Source organism: Labeo rohita, chromosome 3 (genome assembly GCF_022985175.1).
Source record: "Labeo rohita strain BAU-BD-2019 chromosome 3, IGBB_LRoh.1.0, whole genome shotgun sequence".
In the NCBI taxonomy this organism is placed as follows: Eukaryota; Metazoa; Chordata; class Actinopteri; order Cypriniformes; family Cyprinidae; genus Labeo; species Labeo rohita.
This window is the reverse complement of record NC_066871.1, coordinates 47,259,173-47,266,043: the sequence shown is the minus strand read 5'-3', so window position 1 is coordinate 47,266,043 and position 6,871 is coordinate 47,259,173. Positions and strand designations below refer to the sequence as shown.

Below are 6,871 nucleotides of genomic sequence, written 5' to 3'. Positions count from 1 at the left end.
CTCAAACTTCAGCTTCGATCTTCGATGTGAGGCGAAAATAAGCAGGTAAAGTACATGTCTTATATTTTGGTCATTACTACTACTTCTTTAATATTTGAGTCCTAGCATAAGAAATATTTTAAAATTGTTAAATCAGTGTTTTAAACGTTGGCTCTGATCAGTAATGTTAACTTTAGACATTTAAAATCTTCAAAAAGTTTAAAATTTAGGTTTCATTTGATGGTACAGTGTATTTTTAATTTTTTTGCTAGATTTTGTCCGAATAGTACTACATAATTTTGTAGTATTAGGTTTCTTTATCAAGTAAAGTTACGTTAGGCTGAATTTATAACGTTAGGCCCTGAGGGAAAAACACAAACAGGTTCGTTTTGCTGAAAATTAGGTTGTTAACGTTAGCTGGTTGTTTACGTTACTGTTATTCGAAAGACGTGTAATTTGTGTTTTAAGAAGGTTTAGATACGGAGTTATTGATGCGGTAAGTAAAAAATGTTGCCAACTTTACCCATAGTGCAATATGTTTAGTTAGTTTTTATATACATCGTCGTAGGCGTCGTCTACAAGCTAAAAATACTGTTTTCCGAGGCAAGGTTGGATGAAAGTTATTAATTCAGAAACAGATTCGTTAGGACTAACGCTTAAAGTGACCCAACCCCCTCCGAGCACTGTTCGTCGGCACCTTTTCCCTCTAACGTTACAAGCACTGGTTATTACGCCTGTATACTGAAATTGGCTTTACAAACTGGACTGCAAGTTTTACTTTCAGATATAGTCACAATGATGATCTGAACTATCTGCAGTCAACCCTGTTGAAAAAAAAAAAAAAAAAATCAGCATATGCTGGTTAGGTAGGTTTTGATGCCGGGATGCTGGTCCTTTGCTGGTTTAAACTTTAAAGGACCAGTATAAACCAGCATTCCAGCATGAAAATATATGCTGGTTAGGTATTGGATGTAGGTCTAGGGGAAAAAGTTTCACAACTTCTGTTTCTTGATAGTTTTAATTACCCTTCTAAATTAAACATTGCAAAAATGCTTTTCTTACTTAGATTTTTTTGTCTTGTTACTAGCCAAAATATGTAAAAATTCTTAAATCAAGAAGGATTAGAAAAAAATCTGTTTTTTTTTTTTTTTTTTTTTTTTTTTTTTTTTTTAAAAAACAAGTCAAATTTAAGTGAGTTTTTGCTTAGAACAAGCAAAATAATCTCCCACTGGGGTAAGCAAAAATCTTATTTCAATCAGAAAACAAGATTATTTTTCTTACCCCTTTGGCAGAATATGTTGATTAGAACAAGCAAAAATCCACTTTATTTTGACTTTTTTTTTAACAAGACAATAATTTTTACTCATCTAGAAAATCCTTCTTGATTTGAGAATTTTTATATATTTTGGTTGGAAAGAAGACAAAAAATATAAGTAAGAAAAGTATCTTTTGCAGTGATGCGCTGCTGTTATTGAAGCTGGTAGGGATTATTGATAGGGACTCACTGACGTGGACTCACAGGTGACACAGATAGGGTTCAGTACTATGGATATAATATATTTCTTTGTATTTTTGTAGATTTCCCAACATGTCATATATTTACATGCCTTCTGTTTCTCGTTACAGATTCTGTGAGCAGATTCAGTGAGCAAGTTCTGTGAGCGTATAAAGTCAAGGTCAGTGTAAAAGGGTGAGAGTTGCACAAAGATGTTTGAATATTTTTAAAGGAAAACCATTTAATATTGCAGGAATTTAAGTTTGTCACAGTGTTACTGATCCCTTCTTTTTCTAATGTATAACAACAGGAAGTTCCCGCTTGACAGCAGAGAACTTTATGTTTTCTGTGGACCAAGTCGTAGTAAACAGCCACATCACCATCTTCAGTGATGCTCTGAAGCTGATGTTTGCCTCGTACTACTGCTTCAACATTTCATACCCAGGAGACCAAGGAGCAACGCTAGAGTTTGTGCAAAGGTAAAAAAAAAATAACAACACACACAGACTCACTCTCATACACACATCCTCACATACACACACACACACACGCACACATTGTGTTTACATGTTTTATGGGGACATTCCATAGGCGTAATGGTTTTCATACTGTACAAACCGTATTTTCTATGGCCCTACACCTACCCTACACCTAAACCTAGCCCTCACAGGAGATTGAGCACACTTTTACTTCCTCAAAAAAACTCATTGTGCATGATTTATAAGCCTGTTTCCTCATGGGGACCTAAAACATGTCCCCACAAGGTCAAAATTTACTGGTATTACTATCCTTGTGGGGACATTTGGTCCCCATAACGTGATAAATACCAGGTGCACGCATACTCACTGTCACACACCCATCCTCACATACTCACACTCTCACAAACACACACATCACATACTCCCCTCACACTCTCTCACACACTCACTCACACACACACATACTCATCTCTCTCAAACACACATACACACACCCTCATGCTCACACACATCCTCACATGCTCACACTCTCACACGCATCCTCACACTCTCAAACACACACTCACATACTCAAACACACACACCCTCACATACTCACACTCACACACATGCATACTCATATACTCACACTCTCACACATGCATACTCATATACTCACACACATGCATCCTCACATAATCACAATCTCACACACGCATACTCATATACTCACTAGGGCTGCACGATTAATCGACACATGCATCCTCACATAATCACGTTTACACAATACTCATATACTCACTACTTTGATTAGTAGTAAAGCTCCATCACGTGCGTTCAGTAAAGTCCATCACGTGCGTTCAGTACACAGAGCAAGTAATACACAGAGCCGTAAAGCACTGACAAGCTACGCCAAATCGGCCGCAAAATCGAATTCGATTTTGAGCGCGATTTTGGCGTAGCTTGTCAGTGCTTTACGGCTCTGTGTATTACTTGCCGCTCCAGCTGAACGCACGTGATGGAGCTACTAATCAAAGTACCGGCTTCATTGACTAAACGCGCCTCACGACATCGTTCGATTAATCGTGCAGCCCTAATACTCACATATCCTCACATACTCACAATCTCATACACGCATACTCATATACTCACACTCTCAAACACGCATACTCATATACTCACACACACGCATCCTCACATACTCACAATCTCACACACGCATACTCATATACTCACACTCTCACACATGCATACTCACACACACACACATCATCACATACTCACAATCTCACACACGCATACTCATATACTCACATATCTTCACATACTCACAATCTCATACACGCATACTCATATACACATATCTTCATATACTCTCACACTCTCACACATGCACACTCTCACACATGCATACTCATAAACTCACTCATATACTCACATATCTTCACATACTCACAATCTCATACACGCATACTCATATACTCACATATCTTCATATACTCACACTCTCACACATGCATACTCATAAACTCACTCATATACTCACATATCTTCACATACTCACAATCTCATACACGCATACTCATATACTCACACACTCACACACGCATACTCATATACTCACACATATCCTCACATACTCACAATCTCATACACTCATCCTCACATACTCACAATCTCACACACGCATACTCATATACTCACACTCTCAGACATGCATACTCATATACTCACACATATCCTCACATACTCACAATCTCATACACGCATCCTCACATACTCACAATCTCACACACGCATACTCATATACTCACACTCTCAGACATGCATACTCATATACTCACACATATCCTCACATACTCACAATCTCATACACATACTCATATACTCACACACACGCATCCTCACATACTCACACTCTCTCAAACACACACACACACACACACACCCTCACATACTCACACTCTCACACACACGCATCCTCACACACATTCACATAACACACTCTCTTACAATATGTCTGTCTCACACATAACATCCTCTCACATACATGTCTTTATAGCAAATATCCTCCACAAGCATGCCCTATGCAAATTCTAATTACTCTGCTTTTATTATTTCTATATTTGGAGCATATGTTACAGTCTATGTTTTATTACTAAAGTTTTTTTCATTGAACAGATGCCTTTAAGATGAACCCTGAGAAGGGATCAAAAGTGGAGAAGACCACATCAAGAAAGCTAACAGCAGTCAGTCCGAAGGTTCTTTCATTGATTAGCAAGATGTTGTCAAGATGAATTAATCTGTTCCCAGGTCGTTCGGATTTGTTTATCAAATTGTTACATTTTTACAGATTTGAAAAATTCCTTTTATTGTATATTGCTGCAGCTTTGATTTTTTTAATAATTTTATACTGTTGCAGTTATAAATTGTGTTGTTGCAGAAATTTTAACTTTTGGAGTAATTTGTTTATTTGAATATTGTTGCTGTTATTATATTGTTGTAGTTTTAAACAAAGAATATAAGTAAATTGCAGTTATGCTATATTAATATTCTTGCATTTGAGATGTTATACTCTTGCAGATGAATAAATTATTAAAACACTGTTTTATGGCTGATTATTTGAATTAAAGCAGTGTTCAAAATGGATAATTTCATGTTTTTTTATGTAACTTTCCTCAATATTTAAGTAAAGTTCCATATTGAATATTAAAAGCTCAAGAAAATACAGAAAATCTTGTGTAAAATTACAGAAAAAATGTGTTTTTTGAATTACGGAAAAATACTGTTATTTAATGTGCCTGTTATTTTACGGTTTTTTTCCGGCACCCCAGCTGCCGGAATTTTACCGTTTTTTTTACAAAGCATTTGATGTCACTGTTGTCATCACACACTCGCTATCAATTATAAAAACTTTATTGCCCTTTGCAGAAAATGTGTCTTGGACTCAAGCTGCAGCAAAACACAACAACCACACAAAACAAGAACAACAGTTAAAATACCACCACAATTACTGCAGTCCACTATTTAAAATCCTAAAAGATACAGGTATAAATTAATTTTTATAGCATTTACTTCTACATAATGTAACTCTATAACGCTTCGCTAATGGCAGTAACTGATAAGTTGCTAATAAAACATGGCTGGAATCATTTACTTTTGCTTGTGTGTTCTTGAAAAACCTGCGATTCATAAATTGACTGAAGTGACTACTATTTAAATGTTTTCGGTGATATGTATGTGTGTATGTACTAGGGCTGCAACTAACGATTATTTTGACAATCGATTAGTTAGTCGATTATTTTTTCGATTAATCGATTAGTTGGCTTTAAAATTCCAATTTTTATTTTTTTGTCAAGATTACACTATTCCATATTCTGAATGCCATGAAAGCACAGTGCTTAACAATTTATTAGACCACCTGTCGTAATAAAGAGAAAAGACAAATATCTGAAGAAAAACACACTATAACAAGCATAAAATACAGTGTTTCTGCTCTTTATTCTGCCGTGGCGGTGTTTAGTGTCCCGCCAACAGCAGCAGCAGCAGCGAGCGCAAATGCCTTCAGCGCAGAGTTCCGCGTTCAAATGCACGCAGTAAGCTTAAGCTGGCCGCAAAGCCCCAGCTAAAGCAATTACCATGAAGGTGCCGGGGAAAAAGTAAGGAGATATTCAAAATTATTTATTAATAAACTAGTATTGTCTGAGTCAGTGTCGCAAAGATGAAGTTGACGATCCTGACTCGCCATCTGCTCACTGGACGTGCTTTTAGTGCCTAAATGCATCTTTATGGATTAGTCCTATAGCTAATGAAAGAGTTTTGTTTTCGTTTTAAATTATTTCGTTTTATAGTAGTGAAGTAATAATTTAAGGTAAATGTATTACTCTTACCTTTATGAGCAAAAATGAAGTTTCACATAGCGCTGGCGCCTCCATGTCCTGCAAAGAGCTGTAGCTTTCACTCTCCGCACAAACGACTGAATATGCGCCTAATAGCACACATTTATCTAGGTTAAACGATTAAACTAATATTGTGATATGCTTTAAGTTTTTTATATCTATGGATTTTAATTTAAATCGTGATGACTTGAGAAGGCTAAATTGATCTGTCTGCCGCTGGCCGCTTGGTCGTTACTTTAAAAAAAAAAAAAAAAAAAAAAAAAAAAAAAAAAACGTGTTCCAGATATACTTCTAAATTAACTTTATAAACTAAAGAAACGAAAATAAATGTAATTACTTCGCTATTAAAAACAGCAGCTGCGCAATGGGGTAGAGAAAGAGAAAAAAGACAGGTTCCAGTCGGACTCGGGCCAGTAATTCTGATGAGCTGTCGAGGTTGTTAGGAATTTTTTGGAACGAATATTTGTTTAATAGCCTATTTAACACTTATTTAGGCTACTTTCTTATTTAAATGTATTATTTCTGAGATTTATTTTAGCGTTTTGTAGGCTGCTTGTTCACTGACGGAATTGCTAAAATAAACACGCACGTTTGTTAATAATGTTTGAGCCTCATTTATTTTGATATATATAAAAACACCGCGCCACCGGCGGTAGTTGGTCCATTACCACCGCGGCGGTAAAAATCTGCCACCGTCACAGCCCTACTTTACAGTTCCTACCCTCCATAAATACGTGCGTTACATGTTGTATTTTAAATCTAAATTTAACATTCAACGACAGATGTTTCAGCACAATGAATGTTTTTGCGCTGAGTATTAATTGTCTCCCTGTCTGTGTTCCAGTCTGACATGCTCATTCAGTAAAGATTTAAACTTAACACAGACTGTCAGAATGGACTTGTATGCATAAATGGAAATGCTTGTGTGAATTTGTGACATTTACAGATAAGGATATGGCCGTAATCTTAAAGTTTTCATGCTGAGGAACGGATCTTAAAGCGCCTCACAGGGCAAGCCATTACGCTATTAGCTTCAAGTT

The 6,871-nt window shown here is 36.3% G+C and overlaps 1 long non-coding RNA gene across 2 annotated transcripts; it reads left to right on the top strand.

The window, feature by feature from the left end:
- LOC127161665 (uncharacterized) lies at positions 1-4,309 on the top strand. 2 transcript variants are annotated; one of them, XR_007827132.1, is made up of 4 exons: positions 1-45; positions 1,606-1,655; positions 1,785-1,953; positions 4,114-4,309. It is a non-coding gene; the product is annotated as an uncharacterized LOC127161665 (long non-coding RNA). The 2 variants fall into 2 exon arrangements; XR_007827130.1 differs by lacking the exon at positions 1-45 and having other exon boundaries at positions 1,334-1,655.
- The last annotated feature ends 2,562 nt before the right edge of the window (positions 4,310-6,871 follow it).